General features: G+C 36.1%; 1 long non-coding RNA gene and 1 pseudogene across 24 annotated transcripts in view; one reads left to right on the forward strand and one right to left on the reverse strand.

The window, feature by feature from the left end:
* Positions 1-20,626, reverse strand: part of LOC144293771 (uncharacterized) — a 583,355-nt gene that overhangs the window by 374,202 nt on the left and 188,527 nt on the right. The window contains exons 7-8 of one of the 24 annotated variants that reach the window (XR_013361105.1): positions 10,277-10,573; positions 9,552-9,836 (exon numbers count right to left, since the gene is read on the reverse strand). The exons of 22 other annotated variants lie outside the window; for them this stretch is intronic. This is a non-coding gene — a long non-coding RNA (uncharacterized LOC144293771). The remainder of the gene's footprint in view (positions 1-9,551; positions 9,837-10,276; positions 10,574-20,626) is intronic. One more of the 24 variants, XR_013361080.1, reaches the window with a different exon arrangement.
* On the forward strand, positions 8,862-9,193 carry LOC144293767 (neuronal regeneration-related protein pseudogene; annotated as a pseudogene).

The raw sequence follows: 20,626 nt of genomic DNA on the forward strand, positions 1-20,626 counted from the left end.
GCTTGCAAAATTCCTGAAAATTCAACAATTAGTTTGCAAAAGCTCATACATCCAATATATCATACAACTATTTACTATTTACTCCAATGTCAATTATGTCTTACTAAAACTGGAAAAATTTGGGGTGCCTGGGTGGCTCAGTCAGGTCATGACCTCATGATCCTGGATTCAGGCCCCTCTAGGGCTCTCTGTTCTGTGGGAAGTCTGCTTTTATCTCTCCCCCTGCCTTGCACTTGCTCTCTTACTCTCTTTCTCTCTCTGTGTCAAGTGAATGAATAAAATCCTTTTTAAAATACATACATACATACATACATACATAAACAAACTGGAAAATTTTATTGATGAAGGATACTAGGAGAAAAGCAGAAGAAATGAGAGAGACCCACCTCACACTGAGGCACACCTGTACAACGCCTGCAGATGTCTGAGAGCATGACAGAGGAGGAGAACTAAGAGAAATGTTCTAGGTGCTCTGGGCCCCATATTCACCTATACAGAAATTAAGAATGAGCTATTATATATCCTAGGGGCATTAAAGAATAATAATGAGATATCATGAACAATCTTAGGCAAATAAATGTGATGACTTAGATGAAATGAACAAAGACATTGAAAAAATTTACATAAACTGATCCAACAAATAAAAAATTGAAATAGCATTTTACCCATTGAAGAAAATGAGTTCACAATTCAAAAACATCCTAATTCCTGAACATGATAGAGTAAAAGGCTCCAATCACCACCTCACTCCATCCCCAGAAGAGTAGATAATTCTCTGAGATTGCACAGAGCTGGGAAATGTTTGTGTTCCCATCAGTCAGAGCATTAAGATACCATAATTCTAGTAAGATGAAGTATCTAGTAAGATACCCTCAGAAAAAAAATAAAAATAAAAAAAAATAAAAATAAAAAAAAAGATACCCTCAGAAGGGTATCTCCCAGAAATGAAACTAACTCAGCCCTTGTCTAAAAGATGCCCTGGACCCTCACTAACAAAGCATAAAAGCCCCAATAGTTCATTTTTGCTTTTGTTTCTTTTGCCTTCGTGGATGTATCTTGCAAGAAGTTACTGTGGCCGAGTTCAAAAAGGGCGCTGCCTGTGTTCTTCTCTAGGATTTTGATGGAATCTTGTCTCACATTTAGATCTTTCATCCATTTTGAGTTTATCTTTGTGTATGGTGCAAGAGAGTGGTCTAGTTTCATTCTTCTGCATGTGAATGTTCAATTTTCCCAGTACCATTTATTGAAGAGACTGTCTCTCTTCCAGTGGATAGTCTTTCCTCCTTTGTCGAATATTAGTTGACCATAAAGTTGAGGGTCCACTTCTGGATTCTCTATTCTGTTCCATTGATCTATGTGTCTGTTTTTGTGCCAGTACCACATTGTCTTGATGACCACAGCTTTGTAGTACAACCTGAAATCTGGCATAAGAAGCTTTTGCACAGCAAAGAATACAGTCAACAAAACTAAAAGACAACCTACAGAATGGGAGAAGATATTTGCAAATGACCTATCAGATAAAGGGCTAGTTTCCAAGATCTATAAAGAACTTATTAAACTCAACAGCAAAGAAACAAACAATCCAATCATGAAATGGGCAAAAGACATGAACAGAAATCTCACAGAGGAAGACATAGACATGGCCAACACGCACATGAGAAAATGCTCCGCATCACTTGCCATCAGGGAAATACAAATCAAAACCACAATGAGATACCACCTCACACCAATGAGAATGGGGAAAATTAACAAGGCAGGAAACCACAAATGTTGGAGAGGATGTGGAGAAAAGGGAACCCTCTTACACTGTTGGTGGGGATGTGAACTGGTGCAGCCACTCTGGAAAACTATGTGGAGGTTCCTCAAAGAGTTAAAAATAGATACACCCTACGACCCAGCAATTGCACTGCTGGGGATTTACCCCAAAGATACAGATGCAATGAAACGCCGGGACACCTGCACCCCGATGTTTCTAGCAGCAATGTCCACAATAACCAAACTGTGGAAGGAGCCTCAGTGTCCATCAAAAGATGAATGGATAAAGAAGATGTGGTCTATGTATACAATGGAATATTACTCAGCCATTAGAAACGACAAATTCCCACCATTTGCTTCCACGTGGATGGAACTGAAGGGTATTATGCTGAGTGAAATAAGCCAATTGGAGAAGGACAAACATTATATGGTCTCATTCATTTGAGGAATATAAAAAATAGTGAAAGGGAATAAAGGGGAAAGGAGAAAAAATAAGTGGGAAATATCGGAAAGGGAGACAGAACATGAAAGACTCCTAACTCTGGGAAACGAACTAGGGGTGGGGGAAGGGGAGGTGGGTGGGGGGTGGGGGTGAATGGGTGGCGGGCACTGAGGTGGGCACTTGATGGGATGCACACTGGGTGTTATTCTGTATGTTGGCAAATTGAACACCAATAAAAAATAAATTTATTTAAAACAAAAAACAAAGCATAAAAGCAACCTTCAAATGAATCAAACTGACCCCCCAAAACTTAACTGCATGACATTTTTTAAATCCAATACTTAAAGAAACGTAACAAAATTCTATGCCCTACACCAAAATATTCACAAAAAGAGAAGGAGGGACTGTCTTGCATCAAATCAAAACTATTAATATTATACAGCAGCTGGAAAATATGACTCATAAACAGGAGAAAAATCAATACAAACAGATCCAGAGATGACAAAGGTAATAAAATTAAAATTATCTCAAAATAGCTATTATTATTATTCTCAACTGCTTAAGAATATAGAGAAATAAACAAAAGATATTACATTAAACCAAAAAGGTTTTGCACAGTGAAGGATATTGTCAAGAAAGTTAAAAAGCGACCTACTAAATGTAGAAGATATTTGCAAATGCTATAACTGATAAGGGGCTAGTATCCAAAATACATAAAGAACTCACACAACTCAATATCAAAAAACAAAACAAACAAAAAAAATCCAATTTAAAAATAGGCAGAGGTCCTGAATAGACATTCTCCAAAGAAGACATATAGATGGCCAAAAGACATATAAAGAGATGTTTGGGGGATCCCTGGGTGGCGCAGCGGTTTGGCGCCTGCCTTTGGCCCAGGGCGTGATCCTGGAGACACGGGATCGAATCCCACATCAGGTTCCCGGTGCATGGAGCCTGCTTCTTCCTCTGCCTATGTCTCTGCCTCTCTCTCTCTCTCTCTCTCTCTCTCTCTCTCCCTCTGACTATCATAAATTTTAAAAAAAAAAAGAGATGTTTGACATGACTAATCAACATGGAAATGCAAATCAAAATTACAATTAGATATCATCTCACACTGGTTAGAATGGGTAGTATCAAAAAGGAAAAGAAGTAACAAGTGATGCTAAATATGTGAAGAAAAAGGAACACTTATGCAGTGCTAGTGGGAATGTCAATTGGTTCAACCACTAGGGAAAACAGTATGGAGTTTCCTTAAAAAATTAAAAATAGAACTACCATGTGATCCAGCAATGCCACTTCTGAGTATTTATCCAAAGAAAATAAAAACATTAGTTCAAAAAGATGTAAGTACCTCTATGTTTATTGCAGGATTATTTACAAGAGCCAAAATATGGAAGCTACTTAAGTGTCTACTGACAGATAAATGGATAAAAAAGATATATGTATTGTGTATATATATATACACATACACAGTGGAATATTATTTGGCCATTAAGAAAAAAATGAAATCTTGCCTTTTGCAGCAATATAGACAGAACTGGAGTATATACTACACTAAGTGAAATAAGTCACACAGAAAAAACTAGTATCATATGATTTCACTTATATGTGGAATCTAAAAACAAAACAAAGGAACAGATGAAACTAAGCAGAAATAGATGCACACATACAGAGAACAATATGGTGTATGCCAGAGGGAGGGTAGAGGGGAAATGGGTGATAAAGGAGGAGGAGATAAAAGGTAAAGACTTCTAGTTATAAATAAGACAGAGATACAATGTACAGTACTGGGAATATATTGGTTAATGATACGTAACAACTTTGTATGGTGACAGATGCCAGATTTATGGTAGTGATCACTTCATAATGCATATAAGTGTTGCATCACTATGCTGTACACCTGGAATTAATATAATATTATATGTCAATCACACTTCAATTTTTAAAAAGAGGAAAAAAGAATATAGAGAAAAACATAAGCATAATGAGGAGAGATGTAAGAGATACTATCAAAATTAAAGCAAACAAAAATAAATGAAACTCCTAGAGATTAAAACTAGTGTCTTAGATGAGATTAAAAATACTCTAGATGAGATTAACAGATAATGTAGTGAAGAAAAGACCTGTGACCTTGAAAACACAGCAAGAGAAACTATTACATATGAAGCAATGAAAGGAAAAAATAGCAAAGAAACACAGAGATCAGTGACTTGTGGGACAACAGCAAGTGGTATAGTAACTTGCAATGGCAGTCTCACAAAGAAGGGAAGAGAAAGAATAGAGAGAAATAGAGACCACACATTTTCCAAACTTGATAAAAATTATAAAAGCAGGCCCATGAATGTCAATGTAGCCCCCAAAAAATAAGCAAAGAAATATATACTAGGCACATAATAATTTAATTGCTAAAAACCTATGATAAAGAGATGATCTTAAAAGCATTTGGGGAGTGAAAGGAAAAACATAACCTACAGAGGAACAAAACAAGCATATTAAGTATTTTTTTTTAGAAACTTTCCAAGCTAGAAGAGAGTAACATGTTTAAAATACTGAAAGAAAACTACAATTCTATACCCAGTGACACTATCTTCCAAAATGCAGGTAAATTAAATGAAGACTTGCAAACAAACAAAAGTTGAAAGACTCGACTGCCATTAGATCTGGACTACAAGAATTCTTGAAGAAAGTTTTTCAGAAAGAAGGAAATGATACTAGATTTTTTAAAAAATGGAAAACAAAGGAATAAAGAGCACCAGATCTGTGACTATGTGGGCAGATATAAAAGCTATTTTTCTTACTTTTTTAATCCCTTTACAAAATAATTTACTCTTTAGAGAAAAAATAACATATAGAATTCATAAAACATGTCAAAATAAACTACATGACAAAAATTGCACAAAGGATAGGAGAACAAACTAAAACATCCTATTATAAATTTCTTTCACTATACATAAAGAGGTATAGTATTATTTGAAGGTACTCCCTGATACATTAAAGATTTATATTTTAAACCCTACAGCAACCACTAAGATGAAACAGAGACGTACAGCTTATAATCCAATAACATAGATAAAATGAGTGTTGCTTTTGAATTAACTCAAAAGCATGTAGAAAAAGAAAACATGGTACAAAGAATAAATAAAAAATAGCTCTTACACCTTCCACAAAAATTAACTCAAAATGGATCATAGACCTAAATCAAAACACAAAACTATAAAACAACTGAAGAAAACAGGAGAAAATCTAGTGACCTTTTAAATATATGGCAATGACATTATATAACATTAAAGGCACAACCACTGGAAGAAATAATAAGCTGGACTTCATTAAATTTTAAAACTTCTGCTTTGCAAAAGACACTGTCAAGAGAAGAAGACAAGTTACAAAATGGGGAGAAAATATTTGCAAAAGGCCTGATAAAAGGACTGCTATCCAAAATAAACAAACTCTTAAAGCTCAATAATAACAACAACAAAAAATAGGTTCAAGACCTCAACAGACACCTCACCAAGGAAGATATAGATAACAAACCTATGAAAAGATGCTCCACATTATATGTCATGAGAGAAATACAAATTAAAACAACAGTGAGATATCACTGCACATCCATTAGAATGGCCAAAATCCAGAACACTGACAACACCAAATGCTAGCAAGGCTGTGGAGCAACAAGATTTTTCGCTCACTGATGGTAAAAATGCAAAATTGCACAGTCCCTCTGGAAGACAGTTTGGCAGCTACTTACAAAACTAAACATACTCTTACCATATGATCCAATCATCATGCATATTGGTATTTAGCCAAAGGAGCTGAAAACTTATGTCCACACAAAAACCTGCACACTGATGTTTATAGTAGTTTTATTCATAATTGCCAAAACTTGGAAGCAACCAAGATGTCCTTCAGTAGGTGAAGAGATAAGTAAACTGTGGTACATCCAGACAAAGGAATCTTATTCAGCACTAAAAAGAAATGAGCCAACAAGTCATGAAATGACATGGGGAAACCTTAAATACATTTTACTAAGTGAAAAGGCTACATAGTGTATGATTACAACTATTTGACATTCTTTCTGAAAAAAGCATAAGTATAAAGAGAGATGATGAGACAATCAGTGGCTACCAGAGATTGGGAGAGAGGAAAAGACAAATGTGCAGAGAAAACAAGAATTTTAGGGCAGTAAAACTATTCTATAGTATACTGTAATAATGGATATGTGTAATTGTACATTTGCCAAAACCCATAGACTGTATAGCACCAGGAGTGACCCTGGTATAAACAATAGACTTTGGGAGATAATTATGTGTCAGGATAAGTTCACCAATTGTAATAAACACAATTGTAATAAATCCCACACTGGTGTGGGTTGTCGATAGTGGGAGAGGCTGGGGTGGATGTGCAAAGGGTATGTAGTTTCTATAGTTTCCACTACATTTTGTTGTGAATATAAAACTGCTCTAAAAAAAGTAAGTCTACTCTGAAACTTAACAATGCATTTTGATGTGATAATATAGAAAATTCCATTAAATACAAATGGCCTAAAAGCCTAAATTAAAAGGCAGAGTTGTCAAATTATATATATTTTTTAAAACATTATTTATTTGAGAGATAAAGAGTGTGGGGGGGAGGGGCAGAGGGAAAGAATCTTCAAGCAGACTCCCCACTGAGTGCAGAGCCCAAAGGGGGGCTCAATCCCACAACCCATGAGACCATGTCCTGAGTCTAAACCAAGAGTCAGACACTTAACCAACTGAGCTACACAGGTGCCCCTTAAATTCTGTTTTAAAAAGATAAACCAACAATATACTCCATATAAGAAATCCACTTTAAATATAGTGACACAGGGGATCCCTGGGTGGCGCAGCGGTTTAGCGCCTGCCTTTGGCCCAGGGTGCGATCCTGGAGACCCGGGATCAAATCCCACACCAGGCTCCCGGTGCATGGAGCCTGTTTCTCCCTCTACCTGTGTCTCTGCCTCTCTCTCTCTCTCTCTCTCTCTCTCTGTGACTATCATAAGTAAATTAATTAATTAATTAAAAATTTTTTTAAAAAATATAGTGACACATATAAGACAAAAGGATAGAAAGGAATCATAAGAAAGCTAGAGCAGCAAAGTTATTTTCAGATGAAGTCATTTTCAGAACAAGATATACTACCAGATATAAAAAGAATATTTTATAATGAAAAAAAGGTTAGTTCACCAAGAGAACATGATAATCCTAAATACATATGTACCTAAAAATGAAGCTTCAAAGTATATGAAGCAAAAACTGATAGAACTAAAAGTAGAAATAGAGAATTCTCGGTTTTAGTTAGAAATTTCAATATGCCACTCTTGATAATTAACTAGTAGACAAGAGAAGTCAGTCAGGATCTCAACACAACAGAAAACACATTCAAGTACACATGGAGCATTCAGCAAGGCCCAGTGTATTTCTGGCCATAAAACAAATCTCACAATTTTTTAAGGATCGAAACCACATGAAGTATGTTTTCCCAGTGTGGCAGGCAAAATAATGGATCCCTAAAGTTGTGTAGTAATCAATGAAACCTATAAATGCATTAGATTACATGGAAAATAGGAATTGGAATCAACAATGAAATTATGATTGCTAGTTTAGTGACCTTCAAATAGAGACAGTATCCTAGATGTTTCAGGTGAAATCAATGTTATCTACAAAGCCCTTAAAAGTGAAAGGAGGCAGAAGAAGGAGAATCAAAGATAGCAACATGAGGACTCCACACAACATTGCTGACTCTGAAGATGGAGGAAGAGGCTCATGAGCCAAGGATTATAAACTGCCTCTAAAAGCTGGAAAGAGCAAGGAAACTGATCCTCCCCTAGAGACTCCCCCCAAAAATGCAGCTTTACTGTGTCATCTTGATTTTTTTTTTGAAATAACAGTGTGTACAATATGTCTTTCCAGTAATATATCCTTTCATTAAGATATGTGTTGGTAAATTTATGTGTAGAAGCATACTGGACAAGCCATGAATTTAACTTCTTAGAACTACACTGTGTATAAAACACCCTTCAGGGATGCCTGGGTGGCTCACTGGTTGAGCTTCTGCTTTTGGCTCAGAGTGTGATCCCGGGTCCGGATCAAGTCCCTCACCGGGTTTCTTCCAGGAAGCCTGCTTCTCCCTCTTCCTGTGTCTCTGCCTATCTCTGTGTCTCTCACAAATAAATAAATAAAATCTTTTCTTAAAAAATCCTTCAAATAGGGCAGTCCTGGTGGCGCAGCGGTTTGGCGCTGCCTGCAGCCTGGGGTGTGATCCTGGGGTCCCAGGATGGAGTCCCACATCAGGCTTCCTGCATGGAGCCTGCTTCTCCCTCTGCCTGTGTCTGTGCCTCTTTCTCTCTGTGTCTATGAATAAATAAATAAAATCTTTTTAAAAAATCCTTCAAATAATGTCTTCTTTCATTAAATATAACTGTTTTAAAACTTATGTGTAGAAACATATGGAAAGAGTCATGTGCCTCCATCCACCATCACTGCCATCCCCACCAGCCCAGTTTTCTAGCATGATGCCCTCTTTCATCTATATTTGTGTTTCAGGTGTAAAGAGGAGAGAGTGAAGAGGGAGTGGAGCTTTTGTCTGTTGATCTCCCTGGACTGAAGAGAGGGAGGGTGCAAAGCCAAGACTCTTAATGATTCTCAAAATGGTTTACTACCCAGAGCTCTCTGTCTGCATCAGTCAAGAACTATTTCCAAATATGGAAATGGAGGGAATGCTCCCTAAGGGAAAATTTCCTGCCCCAAAGGAAGTGAACTCAAGAAGAGTGAGGAGATTGAGGATACTTCCCTGACTCCACTTGGTGGCAATGAACTCCACTCCCCAGGTGTCAGTCACCTCTACTCTTTTTAATTGTAACATCTCTATATGGTGTATGTGTACTGACGAGGTCATGGTATCATACATGAGATTTTTTCTGTGTAAATCAAGTATAAGAAGGAACTATGTGACTCTGAGCCTTGCTTTAGAGAATTTACAGTGGACAATAATCATCAAATTAGTTTTTAATCTTTCTGATTCAGGTGAAAATGCCCAGAATTTCACACTATGAATTCATGTTTATAACCTTTACAGGTGGGCCTTCAGGCCTGGTTCTCAACCATGATGTCTTCCACAACTCAAACCCCCTCTGCTCTCACACAACCGGTCCACTCCGGCTTTTCCACTCACACAGTTCCCAACTGCTTCTTGGAGGAGTCAAGAGTCCCCCCCCCCCTTTTTTTTTTTCATTTCGATGTAACAAGCCAAGTGGTTTACGTTCATCAATTGTCTGTATATATTTTATCCATGTACTCTTTTGATGTGTAGAAGTAGTTGAAACTCCTTGATTCCTCACCGTAAGTGACTGAGATACACTCCTAGGACCCGAGACACTGATGAATGGTGCTACTTTGGACTTTCAACATGCTCCTTGGCCAGGGAGCTCTGATGGAGTTATTCTTTATTTCTACATTTTAAGGAGATGTTGGTACTCTGTTTCCTGAATGTTGTTCTCTAGACTGGCTTGACTTGTTTTCCTCATGTCTTCAGTGTGGCTTTCTTCTTCAGCATGATAGGTTGAGTGAACACCATCTCAAAGAGACTCATGTTTCATCAGCTTGCACTCATGGAGTTGCAGTCCCTGTAGCAGGAGCAATCACAAAACTCTAATTTACTTTCCATATCTCTTCTTTTCAGTAGCCTCACCTGCCTACCTTAAAGAAAGATAAGCAATCATTTGGCAAGCATTTTTAGATGTCTCTTTTGGCTCTTTCTGTTTCAAAGGTTATTTGGGAGGAAAGGGGCAAACTTTTAAAATAAACCCCTTCTGGAAAAAACCCAAACACTGGCATCTGAGTAGAAATATGAAAATTACACTTTTCCTAAAAAGTAAGTTGAAAAAAAAAGTCTATAATTTTTTTTTTTTTTTTTAGAGACAGAGCACTCTTGACAGTTTTGGTAAGCAGGGTGTAGATTTTACATTTTTGTCCTTGCTCCCAATGAAGTAGATAAACAAAAATAAAATCAGATAATACTGTCTACTCAGGGATTGTTGTTGTATTAGCCAGTCTGAAAGCTCACATGAATTTTTATATGACTGTCTTTTAGCTCTTCCTTTGACAGAGAAGGCTTTGTTCTGCCCTGTTCCTCTTCTGTTTCATGTTCATTTTCCTCCTCCCTTCTTTGTTAGAACAGGTATAACAGCTGTGTAAGTAGAGGAAGAAAACAGTACTCTGCATATTTGTCATTTATGTAGAGCTGCAGTTGAGCACTGCTGAAAATGCAGGCTTTCGTAACAATGCCATCTTTACTGATGTATTCACAAATACCCAATGTATTTTAGCTACTTTAGTAGTATTTGCTCAATAAAGATGCAAGCTGTAAAAAAAAAAAAAAAGAGTCATGTGCTTAATGCTTGAAACTACACTATGTATAAACCTTCCTTCAAGTAACATCAATACAAGTAGTCTGGGGGGGTGGAGTAATTTTTTTATTAATTTTTTAATTCCAATATAGTTAACATACAGTGTAATATTAGTTTTGGCATACAACATGGTGATTCAACACTTCCATACATCACTCAGTGCTCATCACAAGTGCACTCCTTAATCACCATCACATATTTAACCCACCCTCCCACCCACCTGGTAACCATCAGTTTGTTCTCTGTAATTAAGAGTCTGTTTCTTGGTTTGTCTCTTTTTTTCCCCAGCTATGCTTATGTGTTTTGCTTCCTAAATTCTACATGTGAGAAAAATCATATGGTATTTGTCTTTCTCTGACTGACTTATTTCACTCAGCATTATACTCTCTAGCTCCATCCAGGTCTTTGCAAATGCCAAGATTTCATTCTTTTTTACAGCTGAATAATAAATAATCATATATATGTCATTACATGGATATATGTACATGTAAAAAATCACATATGATTTTTTTTCCAGTGGAAAAGTTTTATTTCATGGTTTGCTTTATAAATTTAAGTCATTTAACACGGGTACAACAGAAACGTGTGAACATGAACCCTACACCACCCCCAAAAATCATATGAAAACACGCAAGGGTAGGGAAATTCAAAACTAAGTTGCCTAAACGTACAATTTTCGAGCTAAGCCTATCATTAAGGTCCGCGGCTTCAGTAGGAAAGCACGGTCGCCAGGAGTGATCCTGCAAGTCCACCTGGAGGGCACTCTGGTCCCTGTTCAGCTTCAGCGCCTCGGAAAGGAGGCTGCGCAGCCGCTCCACACTATCAACCAAGCGGTTCACCTTTGGAAAAACAACGAGTCTTTCCAGGGGCACGTAGAACTTCTTTCCCACACAGTAAGGCTTGGGGGAGCTCTCCATCTGGGCCCTTTGAACGTCGGTGACGCAACTGTCTTCTGGCACCAATCTACCGTTCACCTTTTTCTTCGGATCCCCGATAAACCGCAGTCTCATAGAGTTTACATACATATACAAATATTCCTTTGGTGTATGGGTATTGATATATATCTATATATATCACATCTTCATTATCCATTCATCCATTTCACTCTGTAAGACCCATTTTATAATTCTCAACCACTAAACTACTAAATATAATAAATTTGTGAAGTTTTCAGCCATTATGTTTGTTTTAATTTATTACATAGCAGCCATAGGAAACTAATACAATCATAGTATAATTGAACCAAAAATAAACAGAAACTTATCAGAAATAATCTCTAAATATTTGCAAATTTAGCAACACACTTCTAAATAACCCACAAGTCAAAGAAGAAAATTCCAGGAAAATTTTAAAATATCTAGGTTCAAATAAACAGGTGATACACACATTGAAATCTAGAAAAATGTTATATATATTGATTTTTTAGGTTGAGAGTTAACACTAATATAAAATATAGTCTTTAAGTTATTATAATATATCAACACAGGTTCATAAATGATAACAAATGCACCATTCTGGTGGGGGATGTTGAGAAAGGAGGAAGCTGTACATGTGTGGAAACAGAGGATACGTGGAAAATCTCTGTACTCCCTCTTCAATTTTTCTGTGAACCTAAAACTTCTCTAAATAATAAAGTCTATTCAGAATTAAAATTAAGAATTTATTTTTATTTAAAATAAACAAAGCTACTATATTAAAAAAGAAAGCTTAATAAAGTTGTTGTATTAAAGCAAATTGCTGCTTTCCTAGCATAGGAAAGAGCTTGAAAATTTTACTATACAGATATAGACACCACCTAATATTGGAGCTTGCCCTTTTCATATTGTAGGTTCTTAAAAGATGCACATTACTTGATTTTTCTATAAAACTTGCATGTACTTCATGAAAAATAAACATGAACTGGGCATGACTTATTTACGAATGGCACCCTTAGCCTGATATGGGGCAGCAAGCATGTTGTCAGGTATAACTTATTGCTACAAATAGATAAAATTTCCTTTGCTGCAATTATTAAAATTTGTTCTTCTCTACCTTCCAAGTGAACTTGATTCCAAGCATTAAGAATTTTCCTAAGGGATCCCTGGGTGGCGCAGCGGTTTGGCGCCTGCCTTTGGCCCAGGGCGTGATCCTGGAGACCCGGGATCGAATCCCACTTCGGGCTCCCGGTGCATGGAGCCTGCTTCTCCCTCTGCCTATGTCTCTGCCTCTCTCTCTCTGTGTGTGTGACTATCAATAAAAAATAAAAAATAAAAAAATAAAAAATAAAGAATTTTCCTAAATTTCAGCAAATATTTCATAATTAAAACATAAAACACATTTGTTAAAAGGACAAGCAAAATTATAGTTCATTTTATTTTTAAAAGGCATACAATTTCAGGAAGTACTATTACTCATAATATAAGCACCTAGTTTAAAATATAGTACTGCATGATGCTCCACCTGCCAATCCTGGATGAATAGAGATAGAGACAGTAGGGACAGAATGCATGGTATTATTTAAGGCAAAAATACATACACATCAAACTCAAATATGTGAAATATCAATCTACAGTGATAGAATAAGATTCATATTTCTTACATAAAATATGATGCCTATTTAAAATGGAATGGAATAAGTTTTTTCTTATGTTAAGTCAGTAATATTCTAGAACCTTCTCCCTTTACTATATACTTTCTCTTTGCCACTTAAATCTTTTAGCAACACTGACTTGCTCTTGATACATTTATTTTTAAAAGTATTATTATGGAAAATAGGTTGCCTTAACTTCAGTGTAAAAGTTTATATGTAAAATATACATACATATGTGTATTTGTCATCATTTGCTTTACCATTGCATTTATAGTAAGAAGCAGATTTGAAATTTCCTTTTCAGAATTTCATTGCTTTTTAGGTACTGTGATAATTCAACATTCATCTTGTAACTTAAAGAGCACAATATGGGTCTAACAAAATCTAATGCGATCTCAAAGACTCAAAGCTAAATATCTCCAAAACTTCCAAAATCAGTAATAAAACAGAAAGGTAATAATAAACCTGGAACAAGAGTTCCAGGATATCTGAGGGACCCCAAGGCAAAGTACAAACAATAGAATTTTTTCCTGCAGAACATCTGGATAGCAGGCTCAAGAAGAGGAAAGGTTTTAAGTTTCCTTTCTATTTCTTTTTACACTCACCCATCAAGTCACTATTTGTTAACAGCTATTATATATGGCCCTGCACAAACTATTTGTTAGTGGTTATTATATATGGCCCTGCACAAATTATTATGATTGCTACAGAAACTCAAGAAACTTATTGCATCAATATGTCCAGTGACATGAAGCAATTGATGCTAAGAAATTAAGGTAACCTAGGGACCTTAGTAGTCCAAAGAACTGAGTAAACTTCCATAGTGCTACAAAGACACACTGCCATGTATTTATTTTAATATCTCTAAAAAATATAAAAGTCGATGTGGAAAATCATTTAAAATCATTTGTAGTTCCATTATTAACTTTGTTCCTTATATAGAAATGCATTACAGTGAATTTAATGAATTTAATATGTAAAGTTTGGAAGGAAATTGAAGGAAAAGGAAAGAAACAGAAGGGAAAGAGACAAAGAAAAGAAAGACTGGAAAAAAGTGAACATTCTGCAGACATTATCTCCACTGATTCTCCTAAGACATGGGGGAGAAATACATGAAAAAAACCCAGCATGGAAATATTACTTTCCCAAAGTAAATGTAAATAGTAAATAACATAACATGTAAAAAGTAACTAACATAACTGATATTTAAACACAGGTCTTTGCTGAATCCAAAGGCATACTCTTTCCTCATCCCAGGATACCCTCTCCTGCCACCTACCTTTTGGTTCAGAACTAGTATGAACACATGCTTGAAACCAAGTTCTGTCCAGTGAGGAAGGTTCAACTCCTTCTGATAAATCATGCATTAGGCAGTCAGTTGACTACTGGACATGTGCCTAACCATTCAACACATATCTTTTTCTTCTCTGACCACAGTAAATGACAAGAAGATTTCTCACCTTCTAGCTAGTATCCATTAGCAAGCAACACTCTGGAAGCCTGGTCCTCAAAAAACCACAATGCAACAAATGTGCTGAAGATAATGCACAGCAAGACTGTAGATGTCTCACCTCTTGCTTTTTTCTCCCTCTAGATTTGTCACCCACAGTTATTTATTATTTACATAGTATCATAAGTGTACAACTCTGTTGATGGGAGTAAAGCCTGTGCCAGAAAGGTCATAGATTTAGTTCACTTCCTATTCTTAAAACAGTTCTTTGATTTATAAGCTTTTTAAAAATAATAATAATAAGTTTTTTTGAATGCCTGAGGGAAAATCCATCAACCCTTAATGAATTATTGGAACATTTTCAAATATATAAGAAATATACATATATAATTAATATTTCACTAAAGTAATAAACTTTAACATCTTTTAAAAGATTTATTTATTTATTTGAGAAAGAAAGAAGGAGGATCAAAAGGAGAGGGAGAGAGAATCTCAAGCCGACTCTCTGCTAAGCACAGAGCCCAATGTGGGGCTTGATCTCACAACCCTGACATCATGACCTGAGCCAAAATCAAGAGTCAGACACAATTGACTGAGCTACCCAGGCATCCTAAACTTTAACATTTTGATGGACTTTTATAAAAAAAAAAAAAAAAAAGGTAAAGTCTCTTGAAAGATGAGTCACAAAATGTCACTGAGTGTCACAGACCCCAACAACAAAAGCAAAATTAAATTATTTGTCCAACATTTTGAGTTTGATCTAGGTAAAACAACACATATTACTAAAAAATAACACTATTCCCTAAACCTAATGTTGGGCACATAACCCAGGGTCAAACTCTCCTCCTAGTAGACACATTAAAACATGGAGGAAAGTGGTTGTTATAATATTCAGGGGTGGGAGAGTAGGGACAGAGGTGGAGTGCTATATATGTTTTGTTGCAGGGGTTGGAGGGGGTGCACAATGATAACCATCTTGCAATATGTAGGACATTCCTTTACAAGGAAGAAGTGTCCACCAAAAATATCAATAACACCTTGGTAAAAATACCATGTGAGCTATTAAAACAAAAAAAATTGAACAATTTAGCCAAGTCTATAATGCCTTATTCAGCTTTCACAGTATTTTAAAATAGATTTGAATGAATATGTATGCTCCAAGATGACAGACATTGCCACTCCATTTTCTTCAACCTACCTTTGTGACTCAGTTACCTGTCAGTCCCCTAAACGCACTTAAAGAAAGCTGACAACCTCTAGACCCTGATCACTGTACACCCATGTAAATGGATGGCTCTATCTAGGTTAGGTAAATGGTACATTTTCTAAAATTCTTTTAGATCTGGATGTGTAATGCAATCACAGATCCTGAAATCTTGAGCAGATCTTTTTCCTCATTAGTACTCAGGAAGAGTAACAAATAGACAATATATTCTTAAATAGTAAGCAAATCTAATAGTTTTTTAAAGTGAGTCTTCCTATGGATAATTTTGTGATAGTTCAGTCTCCAAAGTCCATGGGCAAGAAATCTACAACTGTACTAGAATTCTTCATGCTGGTGGCTTTCCCTTTGTGATGTCTCAAGATGAATTGAGCAGAAGGCAATTAGTTCAGCCCCTACATCTCCCTCATTGAAGAGAGAACATGCATTCATTTCCTTCTGGGTCAATTCAGGTTGAGTAGTTACAAATATGAAACTACTTGTTTTCTTATTTAAACTTCTAATTTAAGAATCATTTTGTTAGTGTTCAGTTTTACTCAAAGTTCTCAATTACATGCTGGAATCTTTGATAGGGATTATAAAATAATTTCTCAAATCTGTGATAACTGATTAACTCTTTGGCTTAACTTTATCTCTAAATGGATTTCAAATTTTAATTCTAATGCATGCTCTTTGAGGCAAGCAAAATGATTAATACAAAAATGATTGAAGACAAAGCTAAGCAATATCCCGTCCCAACAATGTCCATGTCCCCATTAATGCTCTCATTTCCCTTTACCATAATAAGTGACTGGCACTAACAGTGAGACAACTTTCATATATTTCTTTCTGTTCACAGACATACATAAATAGATATGTACATATATCAGCATATACGTGATGTTAGAAGTTTTGGTTTTTTTATTTCATTATTTATACCGAAATAGAATCATTAAATACCACAAATATGCATGTTTTAATTCTTAAAATATCCTAAATATCTCTATCAATCAGTAAATATAGATCTCTTAATATATTTAATTGAAATGAATGAGAAGGAGATGGGGAGGAATGAAAATTGTCAGACTTCTCAAATATTATGGGACAGAACCACAGAGCTGTTCAGCTGCAAACAGACACTATTCTTCAAAACAAAGGAATAATGACCCTGAAGGTGATTCAGAGATCAGGGGTCCTCCTCAGTTACAAAAGTAGGGACCATCACCTCACTTTCAACAGGCCAGATGACCTCTGCCCAAAGCCATGAGGACAGGGCTCGACTCAAAGTAGTAGGGCAGAGCTGCTCAGCAGAGGTCTAGGGACCCTGCCTGACAGAGTGCTGGGGCAAGACCTTCACTGTAACAGGTCCAAAAAGCAGGGCTGCTACCCTAGTGGATTCAGAAGGCAAAAGTATCAAGTGAAAGGAGATTATTCTCAAGCCTTAAAATCTCCTGGACCTTGTCTGGCCAGATTTTGGACTTGCTGGGGACCCATCACCCCTCCTTCTTTCCTATTTCTCCCTTTTGGAATGGAATTGTCTATCTTATGCCTGGCCCACCACTGTGTTTTGAAAGCATGTAACACATTTGGTTTCTCAGGTTCACTGCTGGAAAGCAATTTGCTTCAGGATGAATCATACCTCAAGTCTCATTCATGTCTGATTTAGATATTTAAATGACTTTGGATATTAGACTTTAGAGCTGATACTGCCATGAGTTAAAATTTTGGAGGTGCGGAAATGTAATATATGTATTTGGTATTGAGGACATGAATGAGGGGGGTGCACAAGGGCAGAATGCAATGAACTGAATACTGGTGTTCCCCCAAAATTCATATGTTAAAACCCTAATCCCAATGCAATGGTACTTGAAGGTGGAATCTTTGGGATATAATTATGTCATAAGGGTGGAGTCTTTGTGAATGGTATTAGCATCCTTATAATAAGAGGCCAAAGAGCTAGTTAGCTCTTTCTGCCATGTGAGGATACAGTAAGATGGCTGTCTATAAACCAAGAAGAGGGCCCTCATCAAAAACCCTAACCTACTGGCACCCTGATCCCAAACTTCCAGCCTCCAGAACTATGAAAAACAAGTTTGTTGTTTAAGAAACGCAGTTTATAGTACTTTGTTAGAGCAGCCCAAACTACCTAAGACAGATTCATTCTCATCAGACTTTGACCCCCATATCTTCTCTAAAATTGCTCTCATTTAGGTTACCACGGACCTCCACATCATTACATCAATAATCAATTATCAGTCCCTAACCTACTTAACCTATCAATGATATTTAACCCTATTTATCAATTATTTGTTAGATTCTCTTCACTTTTTTTCCCCCAAGTTTTCCTTCTTCTTCACTTGGTTTGGTTCTCCCTTCTACCTCACTGCTTGCTCTTATCCGGGTTTCTTTACTAGTCCCTAGACTTCTCCCCAGATTCTTAATACTTGAGTACTCCAGGATGCAACTCTAGGACCTAGCTCTCCAGACCTCCTCACTCCATTGGCAACACTACTCGGTCTCATGTCTAGTGTCATCTTCTACTGTGATGCTTGATAAATCTCCTAGTCTTCGACTTGTTCATAGCACTTCCTCCCACAAAACTGATCAGAGATATTTCTTCCTCAGGGTATTTGCTCTACTTGATCCCTCTGTCTAGAATATTTTTCAAATAATTCCTTTCAATTCCTTGCTAACATGTCACCTTCTCTTTTTTTTTTTCTCTTTTTTCTTTTTTTTTATTGTTGTTCAATTGCCAACATATAGCATAACATCCAGTGCTCATCCCATCAAGTGCCCCCCTCGGTGCCCGTCACCCAGTCACCCCCATCCCCCACCCACCTCCCTTTCCACCACCCCTTGTTCGTTTCCCAGAGTTAGGAGTCTCTCACCTTCTCAAATAAGCCACCATAAGATGCTAATTTGTCAAACCTCATCACTACTATCTCATTTAATCATATTATATACCTACTTATGTCATACTATATGATCTCTTAGGTTTTCCTCCCCCATCCTGTAATGTAAGCTCCATTCTCAACTGTTTGTATGTACACTAACATATTCCAAGTATCTAAAGTAATTATTGACATATAGTTATGCTTAATATTTGTTGGATTATTTAAACTATTTTCCTATCAAAAGCATTCAATTTGTCTCTAGATTCTTGTCACTATAAATAAATGCTATGATAAATAGCTAGTAGGTGCTTACATACTAAAGCTTTCATTTCTATGGCTGGATCACTATAAACGGGGACTACAATTCAGAGGTATACACAGTTTTTCTTTTAATAGTTTTCAATTGCTTTCAAAACATCTGTAACAACATAAATTTCCATCAGTATGGTAGATGACTATATATATCCTCATATTTTGTTTTACTTTTAAAAAATTCCCTCGATTGTGAACATATAGTATCATCTTAGAGTCCAAAAGGTTTACATGTCTATGACTACCAGGAGTATCAGGAGACAATGTCTTCAAAGAAAATCAGAAAGATTATTTAGGTTGACTTATTTAAGCTCCCTGTCCTGAAGTTCCTCATCTATGAAATTAGTATTTGAAATAAGATTACCTCTTCTGCAAGTCTAAAAATATACGAATTGATGTAAGATCTATTTTAGAATTTCATCACCAGACCAGAAGTGGTACCTGGGACATCTTAGTATCTTCACATGAACTAATTTATCATCCAGTTTCAGAGAGGTTTCTGAGGAAATAAAACTACAGGTAACTGGGGGAATGGGTTCAAAACATGGGTCACAAGACTGGCTTATCTACACATTAAATAGCTATGATATTGGGCCCCTAGCTCCTCAAAAAAATGGAGAGAGAGGAGGGTGGAACTGAACCAATTATGACCAGTTTCTCAATATTTCTAGGATTAGCCCTGGTCCCTGGTATTTGTTTTAATAACTCAAATACTATCATATGGGAAAAGGAATAAGGGCAAGATCATCTTAATAATAAACCTACTTGATTTCTGCAAGCTCTATTTACAAATACTTATTCCTTGTCAAATCAAATCAAGGGAATTACTTGGAAATTTATACACTCTATTCTATTGGGCTTTGCTGGTCCCTCTTAATGGAAATTTTTTTTCCACAATTTACCACTGACTGCCTTTACAATTATAGATCCTTTATGCCTTCCTCTTAGTGAAGACTCAGCTTAACACAAATTGAGGACTAAAATTCCCACTAGCATCATAAATATCTACACCAAATACAATATTCTGAACACAAAAGAAAATTAACACATGCTTTGTGATCAGAACAACATAAAAATAACCATCCCCAATGAATTCTTATGGAAAAATTTTGTCTCAACCAATATGAATCTTAAATTAGTTTATATAACTCCTTTAAAATTTCTTTTAGTACTACTGAGTCATTTGTGCTGATAATTTTGGTAAATCAAAATAATACAATTATTGAAGCTTCATCATGAGTACATGGTGTGTTTGAGGGAATATTTACATTTATAATCAAATGTTTAAAAACCATTCATGATTACAGTGGAATATACTATCTTCTATTTGTGACATTTCAATCAAAAATATTAATCTTGTCATTGCTTATTGTCTCTTTATCTTTTAAATTCTACCTTGAATAGTATTGTTCATATCACATTAAATTACAGAGGTTAATCAGATTCCTCTTGTAAATGATTTAGTCAGATTAATTTTTTGTGGAGAGAATGAGAGTAGGTGTGAATGGGGTGATTATGATTGCTTTTCATTAATAACTACATCTGTACTATTCCTCATGGAATCACAGAATCTAAGGATTG

Source organism: Canis aureus, chromosome 2 (genome assembly GCF_053574225.1).
Source record: "Canis aureus isolate CA01 chromosome 2, VMU_Caureus_v.1.0, whole genome shotgun sequence".
In the NCBI taxonomy this organism is placed as follows: domain Eukaryota; kingdom Metazoa; phylum Chordata; class Mammalia; order Carnivora; family Canidae; genus Canis; species Canis aureus.